At 37.8% G+C, this 24376-nt stretch overlaps 1 protein-coding gene across 4 annotated transcripts in view; it reads right to left on the reverse strand.

Moving 5' to 3' along the window:
* KLF12 (KLF transcription factor 12) overlaps positions 1–24376 on the reverse strand; it is a 582818-nt gene that overhangs the window by 346750 nt on the left and 211692 nt on the right. The window lies entirely within an intron of this gene.

The raw sequence follows: 24376 nt of genomic DNA on the forward strand, positions 1-24376 counted from the left end.
GGCTCTAGTGTAGAAAGTGAGGCTGGTGACTTTGCACAGCCCTCCTTCACTTAAATTCAATTCACTTGTAAGTCATGGCATCACTTTCCTAATGTCACGGTCGTCTTCAAGAACAAAGAACAAACCACACAACCATTCTGATTTGATTAGTCAGCAGTCATTAACATTGAGACAAGAGCTTCCACCAGCAAAAAGATTATAACTGGCTCAGATTAGCAATTTTAGCAAAAAAAAAAATTTTTTTAATTAAGATACGTATATTGTTTTTTTAGGCATAATACTATTGCATACTTAATAGACTACAGTATAGTATTAACATAACTTTTAAATGCATTGGAAAACCAAATAATTCGAGTAACTTGCTTTACAGCAATATGTACTTTATTGCAGTGGTCTTGAAACCAAACATACAATATCTCCAAGGTATGCCTGTAACTAAAACATTATTTATGGACAATTCATCCTTGAACTAATGAGAGAGATCCTTCATTTTACACTATATTTTTAGTACAAACCATACTAGCAAAGAGGAAAACACAAATGTTAAATCACACTGGAAAAAAATAAGGCCTAAATTTTTTTTTTAAATCAGTCCTTTGGAATGTATTTGAATTTTGATCTGGACATTTGGCACATTTCACGGAATAGCTTTGTTATTTTGTTTGAAGACCCTCTAGAGGATCTGGAATATTGCCCAATTTCACCTTGATTCAACAAATTCCCCTTCTGAAAATTAAGCTTTTTCCCAAGGGTTTTAAATATCAAAATAAAAATTCAGAACAAAGTAGTGCCCTCAGCTTCTGGTCCAGGGAGTAAGAGCTTAAAAATTTAGTCTATAATCCCCAAAGCAAAAGTAAATAAATAATAAAATAAAGCTGTTCCACTTGAGAACTCAGGTGTAGTAACTGAGACAAGGCTACCTGGTTGATAAGCATTAGACTAGAAAATAAGCCATGATTTTTGTTCTTGGCTCCATTAATGAGCTTTTTTTTTTTTTTTTAAAGCAATTGGGGTTAAGTAACTTGCTCAAGGTTACACAGCCAGTTATTATTTCTGGGTGTGGTGCTGAGTATCTGAGCCCGGATTTGATCCAGGTCATCCCGACACTGGAGCCGGTGCTCTTACTCGCTGAGCCACCTTAATAAACTGCCTTTCCTTCAGTTAACTGTCATCATGTGATACCTGTGTTATGAAAGTGGAATATATCTCAATAAGAATCTTTTGGATTTTTCTGTTATCAAAAAATATCTCATTCAACTCTTGAATGATATGTATAATGAAACAAGTTTACAGATTTTTTTTCTTATTTTTTTTTCTTATTTTTGTTAAATATTTTTTCTGTTTTAAGCATAACATATGCTTAAATATGAAATGCAAAATTTGTTAGAATAGTGGACAGTGCTGAGCCTGAAGTCAAGAAGACTCATCTTCCAGAGTTCAAATCTGGCTTCAGATACTTGCTGGGTATATGACCCTGGGTAAGTCACCTAACCCTGTTTGCCACAGCTCTTTCTTCATCTGTAAAATGAGCCGGAGAAGGAAATAGTAAACTACACCAGTATCTTTGCCAAGAAAACCTCAAATGAGGTCACAAAGAGTCAGAACAAGACTTAAAATGACTGAACAACAAATCTCCACTTGAAAGAGAACTGATGAGAGATCCCCAGACCTTGGCTAAGTATCCTTGGGGTTTTGTGGTACCCCTGTGAGGTTATGGGGTATCTTTATTAATTCTGTAGTTCATAAGCCAGGGTACTTTCTAAATCGATAATTAGCTCTTAGTATTTATTAAGGCTGTATAGCAAGAATATTTGTTACAAAAAAAAAAACATTAATAAGCATGTGACATGTTCTCCTATCAATACATATAAAGTTAAAGGAGAAGTAGGATCTAGCTTAGAAAGCACATGTGACAAAGAGGTTATCTCAAAGTTCCGGGAAATCCTTTTACCATAGTCCTAAAGATTTCCCTTAGATATGATGTTATTTCTCTCCTAGGCTCTTGGTAGAATCTTAAATCTTCATCTAGTCTGCCCTTGGCTATAGATAAAGATGCTTCTAGGAAAAAGCATTCATTTTCTGGATATTTCATGATGTCAGCCCAACCAAGGGGAGAGAAGAGAGACCAAAAAGGGGCAGCTAGGTGGTGCAGTGAATAGAGTACCTGCCCTGGAGTCAGGAGGATCTGAGTTCAGATCCAGCCTCAGGAACTAGCTATGTGACCTTGGGCAAATCACCTAGCCCCAATTGCCTTGCCTTCCTGCCTCCCCAAAAAAACAAAACAAAATCCCAAAAGAGAAGAGAAACCAAGACCAAGGCTGAAGCCCTGAGCTTTGCTTCTTACACCACAAAAGATTCCTTCTCTGAGGTTTAGCTGGAGTACCCCCTCTCTTTTCTGTTGCCAAGCACACAAATCCCTGAATCCATTAATTCATGAGGTTTTATACATGTCCCAGAGAGTGTGACCAAGTCCTTCAGCCAATCCAAACAGGTTTCCTGTCACACTTACACAACAACTGAAATGTGCTTTCATCTGACAGGTATGTCAGTCCTGAGTGGCTGAGAGGTATTCTCATCTGAAAAATGTGTCTGAGTTTAACATATTGACACAATTTAAACGGGTGGGGCAATTTGGCTGATAAACTCAATCCACTGACACTAGGAATATTATAACATAAAGAAATGTTTTTGGCTATTCAAGGGCAGAGTGGAAGTCATTTTCTGGAACACTACAGAAATGAAACAGTTGAAAAATATTTAACTGCTGGTTAACTTTGAGGAGAAACCTCTCCAATCTATTACATATTAATTAAGCCACAGCCAGTCTAATTAACTAACAAAGGAGAGTGTTGAGTTTTTTGGGGGGTTTTTTGTTTTTATATTGTAAATGTGAATGTTGGCAAGAGGAAGAATACTTGCCCATAACAGTGGGCAACAAGTTTCTGAGATCCGTATACTTGAAACAGTCACCACTAGTGGAATCTAAGAATTAGAAGGGACCTCAGAGGCCAACCAGGACCTCCTACTCATCATCCCCAGCAAGTCATCACCAGGATTTGCAACAAGACCTTCAGTGAGAGGGATACTATGATTTGAGAGGTGACTCATCACATATTATTAGTTCTAATTGTTAGAAAATTTCTCCTTGCATGAAGATGCTATATGACCCTCTTTTAACTTTAACTCAGGGCTCCTAATTCTGCCTTCAGGGGCTAAAAAGAGCAAATTTTTTTATTACTTCTCCCTGTGACAAGAGATGGAAAGAGGAAAAAGAAAGGAATATGAAGCATCAAGTACATGGATTTTTAATGTTTGGCAAAGTGATCTGCGTAGCTAACTTTACTGGATCTTCCTAACAACAGTGTGAGACCAGTGCTACTACAATCACTATTTTTACTGATAAGGAAACCAGAGCAAAGAGATTTTAAGCAATTTGTCTGAATTCACACAGCAAGTAAATATCTGAAGAAATATCAGAAAGCAGGTGTGCTTGAGGTTAGGGCCAGCCCTCTACTGGCTACATCATAATGCTGCTCCCTCTCAGCCTCTCAAGACTGGTGCTTTCCAGTATGATGAAAGGTATCTTTAAGCACGTTTCATGGAAGTCATGATCTCAAGGCCCCTCAGCATCCCGTTGTTGTTCGAAAGCTTGTTCATGTCCATTCTATACTGTGGTACTGACAACTGTACACAATACTGAAGACAACTGAATAGGTCAAGAATACAGCAGGGATAATAACCCCCTGGTCCTAGATTAGGGAGTCTTCATCTTATTTTTTTTTAATGTCATGGACTCTTACTGAAGTCTGGGAAGCCCTATGGACCTTTTCTCAGCATGACGCTTGTAAATAGCTAATAAGTACTGTTACAAAGGAAACTAACTTTATTGAAATATATTTAACAAAGTATATTTTTAAAACAAGTTCATGAATACCAGCTTGAGAACTCTACTCCCAGTTATTCTGTGTCACTTAATGTAACCTCAAATCGCATTGACTGCCATTGCAAAAGTAAGTTCAGTCAACTAAAAACCCAAGTCCAGTTTTTAGATTATTTGCTATCGAGCCAAATCTCTTATATCTTGTACTTAGGTTAAAAAAAATAACCTTCTCCAGGTATAAAATTTCCTACTTCTCTCTTAAATTTCATTGATTTATTAGATTTGGGCTAAGATTTTAGTCCGTATAGATACAGATATGAGCAGTTTCTCTCAACTTGGTGTCTTCTGCACACTTAATAAAAATGTCCACGAAGCTTTTTCAAGTCAGTGAGAAAATGTTGACCGGTGCACGGTCAAGTACAGAACCCTGGGTGACCTTCTTCTTTCCTTCTCTTTCTCTTCTGCTTCCACAGTAAGGGAAAGAATAAGAGCATCTTAACTGACTAGGAAGTAACAAGGCAGAAGGATAGAACTAGCACCTTCCCATCGCATAGCTAGTGTAATGAAATGTAGTCCTGCCTGAGGTCTAGACAGACTGGGGCCACTGCTGGTGACTGCTACTTCAACTGAGATACCAACTCAACTTACGAAAATGCCTAGGAAAGGTGAGAGAAATGGGAGGACGGAACCAAGATGGCAGGGTACAGGCAACAATTCAGCTGGGTTTTCCCAACATTTCCCTCCAAACTACTTTAAAGTAACACCTCAAATTGAATTCTGGAGTGGTTGAGCTAACAAAAGCCAGGGTGAGACATTTTCCCAGCCCAAGACAACTTAGATCAGCAGGCGAAGTCTGTGACACCGGGGTGGAGGTTAGCCCAGAGTTCGGTATATACCATGTCAATACCAATAGAAGGCCTCGGAGTTATCTGCAACAGTGATGGCTGAAGTTTTAGAGTTCTCAGCACAGAGACAAGAAGTAGGCCAGACACTGGTCAGAAAGAGATTACAAGGAACCCTTTGCCTGGGTGTGAGAGGTTGTTGTACTGCCTACACAACTGTTCTGAGTCACAGTTTTGGGTCAAAAGGAGTACTCATGCTTGTGGCTGCAGAGGAGGAAAAATCCATCCTGGGTAAAACCTGACATGGGTCAAGGGGAGCAGTGTCCACACCGCTCCTTAGATCATACACCTTGGAAACATCAATAATTACAAACCCCCCAACTAGCTCTGAAAAGAGAAGCACCAAAAAACCTGAAGCTTAAAGACATTGTCTCCTCCACGCTGGGTGAATAGTCCAACTTTAACATAAAGTTAAGTCAAGAAATAGGCCAGATAGGGGTGGCCAGGTAGCACAGCGAGTAAGAGCACCGGCTCCAGTGTCAGGATTGACCTGGAGATCGAATCCCGGGCTCAGACACTTAGCACCCACCCAGAAACACCTGGCCGTGTAACCTTGAGCAAGTTACTTAACCCCAATTGCTTAGGGGCAGCCAGGTGGCTCAGCGAGTAAGAGCACCGACTCCAGTGTTGGGACGACCTGGAGATCGAATCCCGGGCTCAGACACTCAGCACCACACCCAGAAATAACTGGCCGTGTAACCTTGAGCAAGTTACTTAACCCCGATTGCTAAAAAAAAAAAAAAAGAAAAAGAAAAAAAAAAAGAAATAGGCCAGATAAATGAAGCAAAGCTCCCCCAAAAACCACTGTGACCATGAAAAACTACTATGTGCCAGGTAAGATCCTAGAAGAAGACAATAGTATCAAAGCAGCTATAAGCAAAGGCTCCAAGGGGGAAAAAATGAATTAGAAACAAGCCCACCAAGAATTCTTGGAAGAGTTCAAAAAGGATTTTTAAAATCAAATAATAGTAGTAGAGGAAAAATTGGGAAAAGAAATGAAAGTGATATAAGAAAATTATGAAGGAAGAGTCAAGGTAAAAGAGGCACAAAAGTTCAGTGAAGAAAAAAACTTCTTAAAAAGCAGAATTGGCCAAATGGAAAAGGAAATAAAGAAGAAGTTCACTGAAGAAAATATTTCCTATATAAACTATTTGGAAAAAATAGGCAAAGAAGGAGCTGCGCCAAATTCCTTTGACAACACAAATATGATGCTGATACCTAAACCATGAAGAGCAAAAACAAAAAAAGAAAATTATAAACTAATTTATATACAAAAATGTTAAATAAACTACTAGCAAGAACAGTACAGCAAAACATCACAAAGATCATTGACAATGGCCAGGTGAGATTAATTCCAGGAATGCTTCAATATTAGAAAAATTGTGAGTATAAGTGACCATATCAATAACAAAAACAACAAAAATCACATTATTTCAATAGAAGAGAGCTTTTGACAATATGCAGCACTCATTCCTATTAAAAACACTAGAAAGCATAAAAGAGTAAATGGAGTTTTTCTTAAAATGATAATATCTATCTAAAACCATCATCCAACACTATCTGTAATAGGGACAAGATAGAATCCTTCCTAATATGATCAAGGATGAACTAAGGATGCCCATTATCACCACCATTATTCAACATTGTACTAGAGATGTTAGCAATAAGACAAAACAAATAAATTGAAGGAATAAAAACAGGCAATGAGGAAACAAAACTATCACTCTTTGATAGTATACTTATAGCACCCAAGGAAAGCAACTAAAATAATAGTAGAAATAGGACCAACTAGGTGGCACAATGAATAGAACACCGGCCCTGAAGTCAGGAGGACCTGAGTTCAAATCCAGCCTGAGACCCTTAATGCCTACTAGTCGTGTGACCTTGGGCAAGTCACTTAACCCCAACTGCCTTAATTCCCCCCTCCAAAAAAGAAGCAAAAAACAAATAGTAGAAATAATTTAAAATGTTAGCAAACTTTCAGGGTGTAAAATAAACACTCATAAATCATTAGCATTTCTATATATTGCCAACAATGCTGAGCAGCAAGGGATGGAAATTCCATTTAAAATAATTATAGATAATATAAAATGGTTGGGAGTTCACCTGCTAAGACAAATCCAAGAATTATAAACACATTTATTAAATACTTTTTATACAAATAAAAACAAAATTAAACAATCAAGGAAATAGTAAATGCTCGTTAGTGGGCTGAGCCAATATAATAAAAAATGACAATTCTACATAAATTAATTTACTAATTTAGTGCCACATGAATCAAACTATCAAAAGAAATATTTTATACCGATAGAGAAAAAAACAACAAAATTCAACTGGAAAAACAAAAGGTCAAGGATATCAAGGAAATAAATGAAATAAAAAAATGTGAAGGGAAGTAGCATAACAGTACCAGATCTCAAGTATTACAAAGTGGTAATCATGAAATCATCTGGTACTGGCTAGAAAAGAGACTAGTGGAATGATGGAACAGATTAAGTACATAATACACAGTAAATGACCATAGCAATCGAGTGTCTGATAAACCCAAAGATCCAAACTTCTGGAATGAGAAGTAATTATGTGACAAAATTTGCTGGGAAAATGGAAATACGTTTGGCAGAAACTAGGTATAGACCAGTATCACATACCATATGTAAACGTAAGATCAAAATGGATATATGATTTAGATATAAGGGTGATATAATAAGCAAATTAGGGATGCATGGATTAGTTTGCCTGTCAGATATGTGGATAAGAGAATGTATGACCAAAAAAGACCATGAGAAATAAAATGATAATAATTCTGATTACTTTAGAATAAAAAGGTTTTACACAAACAAAAACAATGCAACCAAGAGTAGAAGAAAAGCAGGAAACCAGGGAGAAAAAAAAATTACAGCAGGTTTCTCTGATGAAGGTCATTTCTCAAATACATAAAGAACTGAGTCAAGTTTATGAGAAAACCAGTCATTCCCGATTGATTTATAAATGGTCAAAGGATATGAACAGGAGGTTTTCAGAAAGAGAAATAAAAGCTATCTCTACTCACATTAAAAATGTTCTAAATCACTACTGCTTAGAGAAATGCAAATTAAAACAACTCTGAGGTACCATCTCACAACTATCAGATTGGCCAATGTGACAAAAAACGAAAATGACAAATGTTGGAAGAAGGGCTATGGAAAAACTGGGACATTAATGCACTGTTGATGGAGTTGTAAACTCATAACATTCTGGAGAGCTATCTAGAACTATGTCCCAACAACTATAAAACTGGGCATATTCTTTGATCCAACAATACAATACCACTACTACATCTGTATTCCAAAGCGATCTAAGGAAAAGGAAAAGGACTTATGTGTACAAAAATAATTATAAGCAGCTCTTTTTGTGGCAGTAAAGAACCAGAAATTGAGGGTATGTTCGTCAAATGGGGAATGGCTAAACAAGTTGTGGTATATGATTATAATGGAGTACTACTGTGCTTTAAGATCAATGATGAGCAGAATGGTTTCAGAAAAACCTGGGAAGATTTACACAAACTGATGCTGAGTGAAGTGAGTAGAACTGGGAGAACACAGTAACAGCAATACTGTACTATGATCAACTGTTAATAACTTCGCTAATCATATCAATGCAATGATCCAAGACAATCCTAAGGACTTATGACAAAAGGTAATATCCACCTACAGAGAAACAAATGCTGAAGTCTGAATGCAGATTGAAGAACATTTCTTTCACTTTATTTTTCCTGCTTTTTTTTGCAATATGACTAGTATGGTAATATGTTTTGCATGATTTCACATCTATAATTAATATCACATTTCTTGCCTTCAAAATGGATGAAAGAGAAGGATGAAGGAGAAAGAAAATCCAATACTCAAAACTTATTAAAAATGAAGGTTAGGGGGCAGCTAGGTAGCACAGTGAATAAAGCACCAGTCCTGACTCCTCTTGGAGTCAGGAGGACCTGAGTTCAAAATCTGGCCTCAGACACTTGACACCTACTAGCTGTGTGACCTTGGGCAAGTCACTTAACCACAACTGTCCTGCCTCTATCATTCTCTAAAAAAAAAATGATGGTTAAATTTTTTTTTGAAATTTTAAAAGAGCAGGGAAATAATCAGTGTAGTAGGGATAATTACATATTTTAGTCAGGTACTTAGTTTTTAATTTAGTTTTTAAAATTGAATTAATTTTTTAAAGTTTGCTCTCAAGAATCAATTCCTAGTTAACATTTTTATCTGTTCTAATAATTATATTTTTATAGACTTTCTTATTTTATCTGCTAGTCTAACCTATAGATTTATGCCTTGATTATCACTAGGAATATAGAGCACCTCCCACTGTCAGTGTAATAAACTGCAAATACAGTTGTGGGCCTTCAAGAGTAGAAACTACAAAACTAAACTGGTAAAGCAATAACAAATGGGCATTTAAGTATTATTTGAAAACTCATTATGCCAAATGCTGCTTCTGGCTTTTCTTATCTCATGTCATACCTGCTGCCTGATATATAAAACCAAGAGTTTTGTTTTTTAGTTAAAATCAACTTTGCCTTTTTCTTCTTACTAAGAATGTAAACTAAGAACCAGAAAACTTTTTTTTAAACTATTTTCCTCAAATTATTTTTTGGTGTTGCTCAGTCATTTCAATCATACCTGCCTGTGATCCCATTGGGCGTTTTCTTGTCAAAGATACAGGAAAGATTTACCGTTTTCTTTTCCAGCTCATTTTACAGGTAAGGAAAGTGAGGCAAATAGGGTTAAGTGGCTTGCTCAGGATCACACAGATAGTGTCACTGGCCAGATTTGAACTCAGGAAGATGAGTCTTCCTGACTCCAGACCCAGGATGCTATTGCTATCTACTGTGCCACCTAACTGCTCTGAAATTATTATGAGATCTCAATTTATGTCTTTTTCAGATCAAACTCCCTTAGTACTTTTACTTATTAAGGGTCATAAATTCCTATTATGCAACAGTATAGGAAAATATTATTCAAGAGAATTCCTAGAGAGTTACACAGGAAGAAAACTGCCCTCTAATAAACAATGCATTTTTGGAAGAATTTAAAATATTCTCTGTTCCAAGTTCAACCACAAATTCCTTTTTCTATTAAAAAATGAAAAATGGATATTCTGTATAGAATTACCAAGTAATCAGTCAAAAAAAATAAGAAAATAATCTGGACAGCTCAGGCATGTATTTCTTTGTACAAAGGTTACTGGGAATCAAAACAGAGACGACTGATCCTAAAAGTAATCACTATTATTAAGTCTTGGGTACCAAAAATACTAAAACGAGGCAAAAGTTTTGTTCCCTACTTTGGAATCTGAAAGGCAAAGTACTCTCACTTTTCTTTTCCACAGATACACTTTTCACAGATGCTTAAAATGTTACTCCATTATCACAGGATTACAACTATATTGTCAAGATCAAGAAAAGACTTGATCAGTATAAAAGGGGTAATACATACTTTGGGGGACTTAATCATTCTCTACTGGCAGTAAATAAAATGACCTCCAACAGTTCTCGTTAGGAATAAAAGAGTGTCTCTTCTTTGCAGAAGTCGGCGGCCATCAGTTTGCAGAACTGCATGGATAATGTCAAACACGTTTGATGTGTTGGGCTAGTTGTACTGAATTTTTTCCCTCCTTTTTATTCCTTATTATAAGTGATGGTTCTCTGGGCAAGGGAAGGGAGAAGAAATAGAGGGGTAAATATAGATGTATTAAAACAAAAGATATGTTGAAATTTATTTAGAAATAAAACAGAAAGCACAGTATTCCCTTCAAACGTGCTACATAACCAATGGATGTTACCCCCAAACATGGACTTACCCACCTCAATATAACCATACAACTAAGATCATAGGATATAGACCTGTAAAGACCTTACCAATCACATAGTCTAGCCTCCTTATTTGCAATGAGGTAAAGCAATTTTGACAGTGCCATAGAGAGTAAGCAGAAAAGTCAGGATTCAGTCCAGTCTTCTGCATCCAAGTCTAGTTATTCTCCATACCTGAAATAGGTTCCAGGTATATCTGTGCCAATTTAAATTCTTCTGAGACTCCCGGAAGGGGCAGTTAATGGCAAAGTGGATAGAGCATCAGACCTGCAGTCAGGAAGTCAGAAAGACTCATCTTTGTAAGCTCAAATCCAGCCTCAGACACTTACTAGCTAGGCAAATCACTTAATTCTGTTTGCCTCAGTTTCCTCATCTGTAAAATGAACTATAGAAGGAAATGGCCAACCACTCCAATATCTTTGCAGAGAAAACCTCAAAAGGTATCACAGAGAGTCAGGGACGACTAAAAACAATTCTACAAAAAACAGACTTCTAGCCAAGATGACTGTCCAGGTGCAACATGCCTACTCCAACAATACTTAGAACTTATCAGCAGACCAAAGGTAAAGGGCCCTGAAGACCTAGAACTCTGAAATCAAATTCAATAAACATCTATTTACTGCCTACTATGTATCAGGCACAGGGCTATGAGCTGGAGATACAAATAAGAAATTAAAGAGACAATCCCTGCCCTCAAGGACTTACAATCTAATTGAGAAAAACAACTCACAGAAGGAAGCTGAAAGGTAGGTGAGGGTACCAGGGAATACCTGGAGTAGCCACAGGGGCACGTGCCTCCACAGAATTAAAAGCTAGCAGAGGTGCTGATGGGTTTGTGGGTGTTGTTGTGGACAGAGTGCCAAGCATGGAATCAGAAAGACAAAGACTCATCGTCATGAGTTCAAATCTGGCCTCAGACACTGACTAGCTATGTGACCCTGGGCAAGTCATTTAACCCCATCTGCCTCAGTTTCCTCATCTATAAAACTAGCTAGAGAAAGAAATGGCAAACCACTCCAGTATCTTTGCCCATAAAACTCTAAATGGGGTCACAGAGAATCCAACAGAATTACACAACAACAAAGAGGTGGAGTTAGTAGAAGGTTGTGAGTACTCCATAAAGGAAGGCTTTGTAAATACTTCACTGTTCAGCCCTCCAATTAGAGATAAGAGGCTACAATGCTAATGGGAATCTGAAGGGCTTCCCTGCCCCTTAATAAGCCTAGGAGAATTAGAAGACCTTCCCTGCTTTGAAAGTAAACTCTGCCCCCCTAAAAGGCTGAATGTAGTCACGTTGGAGCCTGTGGTAGGAGGAGTATGCTTAAGGGTTGAGTAGAGCCCACAGGAAACTAGGAGTCAGAGTCAGACAGACTGTGGGAGATACAGGATGCTCAAGTCGGGAGTTAGTCAGGTTTGTGAGTAGATATTGATCTTATATTGGTTTGTGGAAAGGCTAAAGGATGCTGTGACTCTCTGTGTGGTTATGGCTTATTAACATCTTTACTACTATGATGGAATCCATTTACTGGTTTGGGGATTTGATTTTGTAATGTCTGAATAATGCTTCACTTCTGTCTTTTATATGGAGAGCTTATATTTTGTGATTGAGCACCATGCGGGAATATTTATGGTCACGATCAGTGCTGTAAAAATTTCAGTGGCACTACAGAAGCAACTGAAGCTAGAACTGAGAAGATGATGAGTATCAAAACCTGAGTCTATCTGCAGAGTGATAAGTTTTCAGATGATCAGCTTATCCTATAGAAGGAAGTGATCAGGATCCCCACAGAGTAGAAACCAAGTATAACTTCTGATAGAAAATGGAGATCCAGAGGCGGCCAGGTAGCACAGCGAGTAAGAGCACTGGCCCCAGTGTCGGGATGACCTGGGGCATCGAATCCGGGCTCAGATACTTAGCACCACACCCAGAAATAACTGGCCGTGTAACCTTGAGCAAGTTACTTAACACCAATTGCTTAAAAAAAAAAAGAAAAAAAAAAAGAAAATGGAGATCCAATGGGATCTAAACCCAGGAGGTAGACACCAGGGCTAGTACTCAGGGAACCAAGGTGACAACACATAAGGCTGATCACCTGACCCAAAGAAAAGCAGAAGATATAGCCTGGCCCTAGTACAGAAGTCTAGTTCAGGTAATAAATCAGAAGAGATCAGTAAGTAAATCAAAGAAAACAGTGACCAATATAAAAAATTATTATAATTATATAGATCTCCAAAAATCAAGGGGAGGGTGACTCTGTAACAAGTGCAATCCTTCTCAAAGAAAATTAGACAACTGGGGGGGGTGCCTAAACAAAGTGTGGTATATGAATGTAAATTAATATTATTGTGCCATAAGAAATTATGTAAGAGCTCATTTTATGGAATCCTGAGTATTATGAATTGATGCAAAGTAAAATGAGTGGAACCAGGGGAACAATTTATACCAGGAGAGTAACACTGAAAAGAAAAACAACTTAAAAAGCATGACTTAGAACTGTGATAAGTGCAGTGATCAATCATGTCTCTAGAAGGCGTATGATGAAGCATGTTACTCACCTACTAACAGAGAGGAGATGGGCACATGGTGCAAAAACACACATTTTTGGACACAGCCATTTCTATTGTTTATTTGCTACAATGTTCTGCCACATTATCCCTATATTTTTCTGTTTTTAATTGAAGGAGGAGAAAGCTGGTAGAGCAAGGTTAACAATAGCAATGTCAAAAAAGTGAGGGTCTTGGTTAAAAAAAAATAATGCACAGAAGAGAAGGAAGCACAGAGCTGAGCAATGTTGAAAGTACCCACAGAATTTATTACATACTTTACTGAAAAAGCAAGTGGTATGAAATGGAGATTTATAGATTCACAGAGAACCACTTTTTGTGCTCTGCGAAGTATACAGGAATGATCTTTTTTGTTACTGTTTAAATGTAGAATAAAAGCAATTTTTTAAATGGAAAAAATTTCCTTATTTCCAGTTCTAGATCAGATGCCCCCTTCTTCAAAATTCCTTAATTGGCATATACCTGATAAAAATAAGCTCTCACTTCTCAAAATTGTTGTCCAAAATAACCACCCCTATTTATTTACTGATATCCTACCTTGTGTTAACTGTGTGTCAAACTTACAGCTGAGGAGTACAGCCCAATCATATTACAACGAAATTGTAAAATGTTTAGCAAAATAAATAAAAACACAATAAAACCTAGAAAATGCTCATTCGTGATTTTTCAGATTAATATGTGGGGAAGGAATCTCTTTTATTTGAGTCTGATACCACTCTATTAGATAATAAACTCCTCAAGGGCAGGAACTTCTATATTGATTGATGTATACATATACACACATATGTATATGTGTATATATGCACATATACATGTGTATGCACACATACATACACCCATATACATATATGTATGTATGTATAGAAGCACCTAGAACTTAATTTTCCTGAATCCAGTGAAAATATAAACTAATATTAAATTATATTTAAAAACAAGAGATCATAGAATCCTATATTTAGAGCAGAATAAGCTTTAGTAGTGAACAACTAGTCTAACTTATTTATTTTAGAGATAAATAAGCTTGGGTCCAATGTCACATGAGCAGTAAATGTCAGAGTCTGGATTGGACCCACTTGCTCTGATACTAGATAGAATTTTCTTTCCACTTTACCACACCAACCACTTTCCACCGAGTCATCAATTTATTGACCTAAATAATTTAACAAAAGGCATTTAAGAGTATACCTACTTCTGGGTTTGTTATCTGAATTGCAAAAGAACAATGTCCAGTGAAAGAGAACCAGTCTGGTTTCTTACTACCTGACAAGTCTTCAATTCCCTGGGCCTCATGTGTGAATAAGAAATCTGGTCCTTCCCTGGACTTCTCCAAGTCATTTAATTTAATCAATTTGGTTGGAGGTTTCTGATGTATGAGTTGCTTTCCTAGGCATGAAACTATGTTCCATTTCTCAATCTCTTTTCAGAATTTATGTGGAAATTTTTAAATGATTAGAGCAAGTTTTTAAGTCACAGAAATAAGAGAGCTTCTATTTATCTTTGCTTTTCTACCAACAGGATAATAAATCAGGCTTTGTGAGCACTTCTGGAAATCTGACTGCCATCATTCATTTCTTTTGCTAAAAGGAATTCTATAAAATAATTTACTTTTTATGTATATGCAAGTCAAGATAATTCAATTTTTAAAAGATAAATTGGGTCAATATTTAGTACGAAGATAAAATCAGCAATGTAAAAACTGTCTGCTTTATCGTTCCAGATTAAACAGTTCTTAACATTGTGACGCACACAAAAACCAAGTCATCAAATATTAACTGAAATGTTAATAAAATTACCTCAAAGTCACCATCTGACATCAAATGTGGTCTTTAAATTTATTCAATCATTTAATTTTTTTAATGAAAAAAATGGTTTTAGAAGTTCTTAGGCACTACAGTTTATCTCACTCATTAATGAATGTGATATGCAACTCTATTTAGTCCAAAATAACTGGGAAATCCTGGTTTTTCAATGTACACGTAAACACAGCCTAACAACTTCCAGGAGAAAAAAATAACAATTAGCAGGCTATGCAACTCCATGGGTCTGGAATTAATTAATTAATTCCTGCCATTTCTCCCTCCTATGGCTAACAGATGTGGATATGAAATCCCAACACCAACCTATAATATCTCAAATTAGATAAAAATCTCAGAGGTAATCCATAATAAATAATATAATAATAATAGAACTTACATGGTGACAAGGTTTATAAATAATTTTTTTAAATATTATCTCATTTTATTCTCCTAAAAAATCTGGGAGGCAGATGCTATCATTATCCCTATTTCACAGAGGACGAAACTGAAGCAGACAGTGATTATGTGACTTGCCCAGAGTCAACCAGTATCAGTCCTTACTTCAAACATCAATTATCTCTATAACACCACTGGCAAATGTTTACCTAGTCTCCACTTCTCCTCAGTCCATTACATCTTCAGATAACCCTCTAGGTCACTAGAAAATTGCCTCTTTAGTCAAAATCTGCCACCTTGTAATTTTGTTTTTTGGGGGGGTTTTTTGCTTTTTGGAGGAGGGAGGGCAGGACAACTGGGGTTAAGTGACTTGCCCAAGGTCACACAGCTAGTGTTCAGTGTCTGAGGCTGGATTTAAAATCGGGTCCTCCTGACTCCGGGGCTGGTGCTCTATTGACTGTGCCACCTAGCTGCCCCAACATTGTAACTTTTACTCATTATTCCTAATTTTGTCATTTGGTGTCACATAGAGTAATCTTTAAATGTCTGAAAACAGATACTATTCCTCTCCTGCATATTCTCCCTCCTAAGATACATGTACCTTGTTTCTTCGTGATATAGCTTCCTTACTATTCTAGTTGTCAACTTTTGGAAATGTTTCATCTCATTAGTGTTTTTTTTTTTAAATATGATACCTTTTGTCCTTAACATTATATACCCAGTCAATCACCCCACTCATACCTCCAATGGCCAGAGAAGGCCCACATATTAGATCCCTCACCATCTACTGGAGACTCTTAACCCAAGGTCTCTTGGCAAGCTCAGATTAGATACACAGTTTCAGTTACCTACTCCCAAAATCCAATCAAGATACTGGCTGGGGCCTAGGGAACATTTCCCTTTCAACTAGGAAGTGTGTAACAATCTATGGCCAGCAAACTCTCTAAATTAATGAGGCCTGAATTATGCTAGTTTTTTCCTTTTTTTTTTTTAGAAGCCTCATTATTGCATTGATTCTTGAAGCCTTCAATTCACTGAAACATGTCTTTTTTGTATATACTACTATCTAGCCATGTTTCACACACTAAATCTGTGCTATTGATATATTTTATATTTTTGTTATTTTTAGGTTTATTGTTATTATATTTCATCCTGTTGGCTTCAATCCATCAGTCCATCCTGTTGAGATCTTTCAGGATTCTCATTCTGCCATCCAACATATTAGCTACCTCTGCTGGTGTCCTATCATTCACAAATTTGGTAAGATGAACCATCTGTGCTTTCATATAGACAATAAAAACAACTGATGTATCAGAACTGCTTTCAGCAGCGTACATGTGTATGTAATCAAACAATCAGGTTACATTGTAATGATCTATGCAGAACTATCTTAAGTTAAAGTACCCTAATTCAATTTTCCATTAGTTTCTTCAACTCACAACAGATTTTTTTTTTAATTCCTTTGACTGAAAAAATTTTTTTTACACATTATGACGGCAGAGTCAGTGAGCAGCCACAATTTCCTTCATCAGCTTTAGCCAGAGCATGATAAGACACCTAAAACAACACAGTCTGTTTTTTGGTCTGGCACCCTGACAGGACAGGATGACTGATTCTTCTCATCTGTACTTCTGAGTCTAAGAGTCTTAGTAAGAAGGCTTTGGGAGGTTCTACCTTTGGTTGGTCCCAGAGAATCAAGATACCTTGCTGACTTAGGCCCAGAACAACTGAGTTTCAGTCCATTTCCCCTCTTGGCCAGCACTGGTGACAACTGAAAGAACAATTCAACTAACAGGACCATCCTTGCCGACTACACAGGCTGAAGAAATCAACCAGCCCAATGCTAGCAGAGGTCCAGACACCAGGCTTCTCACTATCTACCAAAGACACCAGGCCTCCTGACCACCTAGTCCAGATCAGGTCCACAATTTAAGCGCTTTCTCCCAAAATCCAATTAAGATCCTGGCTACAGCTCAGGTAACATTTTCCCTTGCTACTGGAAAGTGTATGACAGTCTATGGCTAGCAAACTCTGAACTCTGTGACTCATAACCTCTGAGACTGTCTAAATCATGATTCCCTTTCCCTAAGAACCACCACCCCATTCTCAATGCCATTCACCTTCATTACCATGCTCATAGCCCACTCTGCCTTCCTTTTCCAATGTGCTCTCTGCAACCTCATTCAAACTGCCCTTCTTAAACCTCTTCTTCTTAACAGGCTTCTATCTTCTGACACAAATGGAAACTGATCCCCCTTGCTATGCTCTATAGACTCAGATGCACTTTTTCTTGTGGGTCCCCTACTCTGACCTCACAAAAACACACATATGGCCAGAAAAAGAAGCACAGCCCTTGCTCCTTCCTCAGTGCCACTTCCTGAACTGACCCCAGCTGCCTTCAGCCATTCCAGGCACTCAGGAAACATTGAATGAGTGTCTACTATGGGCTAGGCACTGTGCTAAGGATACAAAGAAAGGGGGAAAACAGTCACTGCTCTCAAATAGCTCACAGTCTAATGGAGGAGACATGAGGCAAACAACTCTATCTAATCAAGCTACACACAGTATAAATGTGAAATAGTCCAAAGAATGAAGGCACTTATATTAAGGGGGGAGGGGTTAGTAAAAGTTTCTTTTTAAAGGAGGTGGGGGATTTAGCTGGGACTTAAGGAAAGTGTGGGAAGTCCAGAGGCCAAGATGAAGAAGAAGGGCATGACATCACTCAGCAACATCTGCTCCTTTTAGGTTCACATTATACAGCTCAGTCACCCTACTAACATCCAGGGACAGCTATCTACCTGCCCATGGGACGTTCTCTTTTTCAAGGAGTTCAGTGCCTGGATCACAACTGTCTTCTGTACCTCCATCCCTGACCTTACACTTGGGAACTTCATGCCCCAAACAACCCAGCTTCCTAGTTCCCCAATATCTATCTGCACCTTCAATCCACCTCTGCTACACTTACAGAGATGGCCATCCTCATCCACAGTAGGTCACTCAACAGACATGTATGGTTTAATTTGTGCCAGACACTGTGCTAAGTGTTCAGGATAGGAAGAAAGGTTAAAACCACACTCTCTCTTTTTCTTTGCCCTCATAGTCTAATAGGAAAGACAACTTGCTAGTCTAATGGGAAAGATAACTTGTTAATTCACACACACACACACACATACAAAACAACTTATACATGTATATACACACATATATACAAGATGTAGGTAGGTATATGCACACACACTAAACAATCTATATAACAATTTATATGCATAGGGCAATCATATATACATATAAATATATGTTCATGTATATGCACACATATATACAAGATGTCTATGTACATATATGCACCCACACACACACACACACACACACACACACACACACACACACAAGCTACATACAGAGTAAAGGTAAAGGAATCCCAGAGAGCAGACACTAGGAGGTGGATGGGACCCTCTTCAAAAATAGCAAAGTTCAAAAGAGGGGAAGGTTTGGGGGACAGATAATTAGTTCTGCTTTGGGTATATTGAATCTAAGATAGGATATCCAGTTTGAGATGTCCAATAAACAGTTGGTGGTGCAAGGCTAAAGGTCAGGAAAAAGGTTAGGACTGGATAAGAAGATCTAAGAATTATCCATGTACAAATGATAACTGAATATATGGGACCTGATGAGATCACTAAGATGGAAACTATGGCGGAAGAAGAGAGCTATGGTCAGGCCCTTGAAAGACACAAAGGTTAGTGGGTGTGGGCTGGATGAAGATTCAACAAAGGAGTTATGGTTCCACCATTCAGAACTTTGAAATCACTCTCATCTGACTCCAGCCTTCTATTCTACTCTCTCACCCTACACTACATCACTCATCACAACATGCTCTTCCTCTAAATGATAACTTTTGGTCACATTCAAGCAGAGAGGCACTCTAGCCTATTAACACTGCTCTGGCTTCAGCTGTGAGTTTTTCTCCTTTAGAATTCTTGATGCTATGGTTAACTGTTTTAACCTCACACCATACTCTACCACTGAAACCTTATTAGTTCCCTTGTTCTAAATGTGCTCAGTTTTTCTAATCTCAAACTTAAATTAACCACATAATTTGCTTTCTTGGTTTCTACTCATTTCTGTTGAATGCCACATGATGATACCAATATCTACTACAAATTTCTATTATCTAATCTCAACTCTCAGTCCTGACTGCTGCAAGTCAATTTTAATAACTTGTTATTCCAATATCTGTAGTATGTCCCAAATTTTTCTTCTCTCATCAAGTCAACTTCATCAACTTTTCCCTTTTCTTTATCTGATGAGGACCTCACTTCATATATTAACCAAGAAAATCTTGGAAATACCTTTGATTTGTCAATCTCATTCACCCCACATCCAGGAAGCCAATAAATTTTGTCATTTTCATTTCCACAAAATCTCTTGTTTTTGAGCCCTTCTCCACTCATTCAGAACTATAGCCTTAGTTCAAGTTTTCATTGCCTAGATTTTCTTGCCTAGATGATTGCATCCTCCTCCTCTTTGGTTTACTTCCATCAAATCTTTCTCTTCTGTAATCCATACCACAATCTAAAGGCAAAATGATTTTCCTTAAACACAGATCAGACTGTGTCACTCAACTACTCAATAAACTCCAGTGGTTTCCCACTGCCTCAAGGATAAAAGGTTTTTATAGACCTCCACAACCTGGACCCAATCTACCTTTCTAGTCTCAACAGACATTATTCCCCTCACCTACTCTGAAATCCAAATACAACTGGCCTTTTCACTGTTCCTCATATACAATTACCCATTTCCCATTCCATGCATTTGCACTGGCCATCTGCCATGCTTGGAATACACTCAATTTTCACCTCCACCTCATGAGAGCCCCTCTCTTCCTTCAAGATGTACCTCAAGTATGACATTCTACAGGAAGCCTTTCCTGGTTCCTCCAGCCTCTAGTACCTGTTTTCCCAAACTACCTTGTAGCTAACTGCTTTCTATTTATTTTCTTTTATTTATTCTGTATATATGTGTTATCTTCCTCATATTCCCCAATATAGCTTCCAGGTTAGTTGCAATTGTTTGCTTTTTTGTGATTGTTGTATTTTTAACCTAAGAGTCCAACACAATTCCTGGCACACAGTGTACAGTTAATAAATGTTTGTTGACTAAAAACCCATAGGCTCCCTATTCCTCCCAATTTTGTAGCTATACTCCCTTCGATGTCATTTCCCATTCTATTTTATTCTGCTCTGGTGTCAGAAAAAGGGGTGGTCATTATCCTTCCCAAGGCCAATCCTCATCCTTGTGCTCTTAATCTTACTCCTCCTCTCCTCAAACAGTATTTTCCATCTTCTAGTGAGTTTCTAATCTTCACACTCTTTATCTACAGGTTCCTTCCTGTTGTCCACAAGCAATCCCAGATCTTCCATCTTTCAAAACAAGCAAACAGCAACCAAAACACCCTTTCTTTAATCTTGCTATCTCCTCCTCAAGAGTTATATTACTAATATAATAAATATAATGTAACATAGCGTAATACAATATAATTAAGATAAGTAAGATAGGATAAGATAAGGTAAGGTAAGGTAAGGTAAGATAAGATAAGATGTATAAAGTGGAAAATGTTTCATTTGATTCAAGAAAAGGAAATTAAGAACACCCTAACTGAAGTCCAAGGAACTTGGAATGTTTAGGCCCAAAGACTCAGTGTACCTTTTTTAAAAATAGTCTGTTGAATTGTTGACTTATATCATACCAGTGCAAGCCTATCCACATGACTTTTTCAAGGTAAAAAAGAATTGTAATTCCACACTCCTTACACACACTGACAAATTGATGATAGTGCAGACTTAATGTTCTACACAGGTGTTGAGTCATTTCAGTCATGTCAGACTCCACGACTCCATTTGGGGTTTTCTTGGCAGAGACTCTAGAATGGTTTGCCACTTCCTTCTCCAGCTCATTTTACAGATGGGGAAACTGAGGCAGTTAAATGACTTGCCCAAAGTCACCAAGTTAGTATCTGAGGCCATATCAGATGAGTCCTTCTTAACTCTAGGCCCAGTGCACTATCCAAAGTGCCACAAAGATGCACCAAATATTCTACATACCTATTATTTAAACAGGTAACTGAAGGTAGTGAGATGGTTGGTTACACTGCCTAGAGGCAAAGTCTATTGAAATACAGCTGCTATTTTTATGTAAAGTATCCCAAAAGTCATATGCAGTTTTAAGCTATTAAAGGCCTAAAACTGCATATGACTTTTGGGACACCCTATATTAAGAACCCAGGTTTATTTGAGACAGCCTCTCCTAAATTCATTGCCTCTTAAGTGCCTTTGCTCAAAAGGAACAATCCAATATTTGCGCCTGGCTGGTATGTTTATTGGTTGCTATGGTTTCTTCAGAAGCTACAGCTAACTCTAGTCTATAGTTAGGTACATTTTTGGAGATGTGATTCAGCATTGCCATTAAATAATTTCTTTGACTTTATCCTAGAGTGAGCTCTCCCTTTTCTGAACTCCTCAGTAAATAAACTGTCACTGCAAAATGTACTACATAAATAATATAATGCTTCATATATGAAGTCATATCTTCTCAACAAGACTATGAGCTCTTCAACAGCAAGGACTAGGACTTAGCGTCACAAAAACAATACTTTTTAGACTATTACAAGATGAAATTTCATATAGATGGGAGGCAGCATGGACTAGTGGATAAAGCATCAGAACCAGGAAGACCTGGGTTCAAGTCTTGCCTCTGACAGACTAGTGATATGACCCTGGGGCTGCAGTCAGTAAGCTATGTTCCAGCATTCTCTCAGCATTCTAAGAAACTCTAGCACCCTAAATTGCAGAGAATATGCTAACCTGCATTAGTAGCAGAAGCTTCCTGTTCTGAGAGTTCCCTATGTTAATAAAAATCACAGTTCTATTTCCTACCTGTTAGTTGGGCCAAATGTAAAGTTCCATGCAAGAAAAAGTAATGGAAAACATGGCTAGAGAACAGGGCAAGGTCAAGAAAAGTCACCAGGACAATGTGATGGCCAAAGACTACATATGAAATTCAACTGTAGGAAGAGGGATAGCATTTCCAAAGCATAGAAGATGATAGATCCTACTTATATTCTGCTCTGATCAGGCATTTTTAGATTAGAGTGTTCAGTTCTGGAAATTCTATTTTGGGAAAAAAAAAACTGACAAACCAAAGCATGTCCTAGATGACAGATACAGTAATACAGCAAAAAAAAAAAAAAAAGGCCTTGGAGTCAGGAGGACCTGAGTTCAGTTCTGGCCTCAGACACTTACCACAAAAAAAACTAGCCGTGTAACCTTGGGCAAGTTACTTAACCCCAAGTGCCCTCCAAAAGGCAAACAAACAAACAAAAAGCAATGTCTGTGGAGTAGTAAGGTCTGAGTGCTAATCCTGCCTTTGCTACTCATTGGCTATGAAAATTGTGTAGATCCCTACCCTGATATACACCTCAGTTCTCTCATCTATTAAATGAGGGGCTTGGACACCTCTGGTTGTGTCATTTGTTTTCCCATTGCTAAGTTCTATGATCAATGTTCAAGTGAACAACCATGATTCTAGAGGCTACTGATGAAGAATTCAACCCACCTCCTGACATAGAGTTGATGCAGAATAAGACACACAGTTTTAGACATGGACAATGTGGGGATTGGTTTTGCTTGATTATGCATATTAAACATGAAGGGGGGGGTCACCCTCCCACACTTTTCTTTCCCATTGTGGAAGGGTTGGATGGAGATAACAAATCCACGTTAATTAAAGAAGTTTTTTTTTAATTGAATTAAAAAGTTCTTACAAAATCCTATGATTGTGCCATTATTCTGTCTTGCATGGTATGAAGGTTATTAATGGTCCCGATAAGAAGCTATCAGTAGCAAAAAAAAAAAAAAAGTCAGCCAAGTAGTACCCTATGTTAATCTTATTTTTTTACTAATCCATTTCATTCTTCACTAGACTGTGAGTACCTTCAGGTAATACCACATCTAAACACAATATCCTAAGTCCCTTAGTACACTATGGTTTGCTATTTATGATACAATTTTTAAGCTATTACCACCAGTCCTTAAAGCTGGCACCATAGAGATGTCACACTATCTGGCAGTATCCCAAAGGCTATGTATGCTGGCTATCTGGATGCAGCCTTCTGAGGTGTCAATCTGCATATGTTTGGACAGTGGGATGCCCATTAACAATGCAGACTCAGTTTCTAGATTTGGTCTATCAATCAAGCATTCTCCATGTTTACAGAGGGTCTCTTTAGTTAGGATCAAATGAACAAGTTGGTTCTAGGTGTGACTAGAGTATTCTAAAATGCCTGGATCAATGTGTTGGGAGTAGAGAAGGAAAGAATTCTGGAACTGTAGGAATCATTGAGAATCAAGCCAGGTCCCGGATTATGGAGCTAGCTTCTTCTGCTCCCATCATGTGCCAATTTGCTCTATACTGGTACACTGTAGCACTCTCTTTTCGCCCCCCCCCCCCACACCCCAAAGAGGCACCAGAATATTGTATAACCTGGCAGCTGGCCTGTGGAAATGTGGAAACATTTTAGAAACATTAGCCAACCGAACACATGCTGGCAGCTGAAGCAAATGTTTAGGCTCTTAGGATGCACCCAAATAAAACGTTTGTGTGTTGAAACAAATGTTTTATTTGGAAACCTTTTCCCAGTGCAGATGCTGTCAAAAGCTCCCATTTCCAGAGGGTTAAATTGAGGGCTAGAAGCAGCAGAAGGATGAATAATTCGAATTTCCTTAAAAGATGCAAATTGAACAAACAGCAAAAGATTGTGGAGGCGATTGTGGGCAGTTTTGAATGGAAACAGAAAAAGTTAGAATTAAGGAGACAAAAAGTTGCATTTTTAAAATATGTGTATATGTTAAAAAAAAAACCCTGAACAAGAAACCAAAAGTAAGTCACTGGAGACACTGGCAAAAAAATGAAATAGTTATGCTGTTAA

Source organism: Petaurus breviceps, unplaced genomic scaffold, assembly GCF_028583685.1.
Source record: "Petaurus breviceps papuanus isolate PSGF00001 unplaced genomic scaffold, PetGlider_PUasm1.0 90730, whole genome shotgun sequence".
NCBI lineage: Eukaryota > Metazoa > Chordata > Mammalia > Diprotodontia > Petauridae > Petaurus > Petaurus breviceps.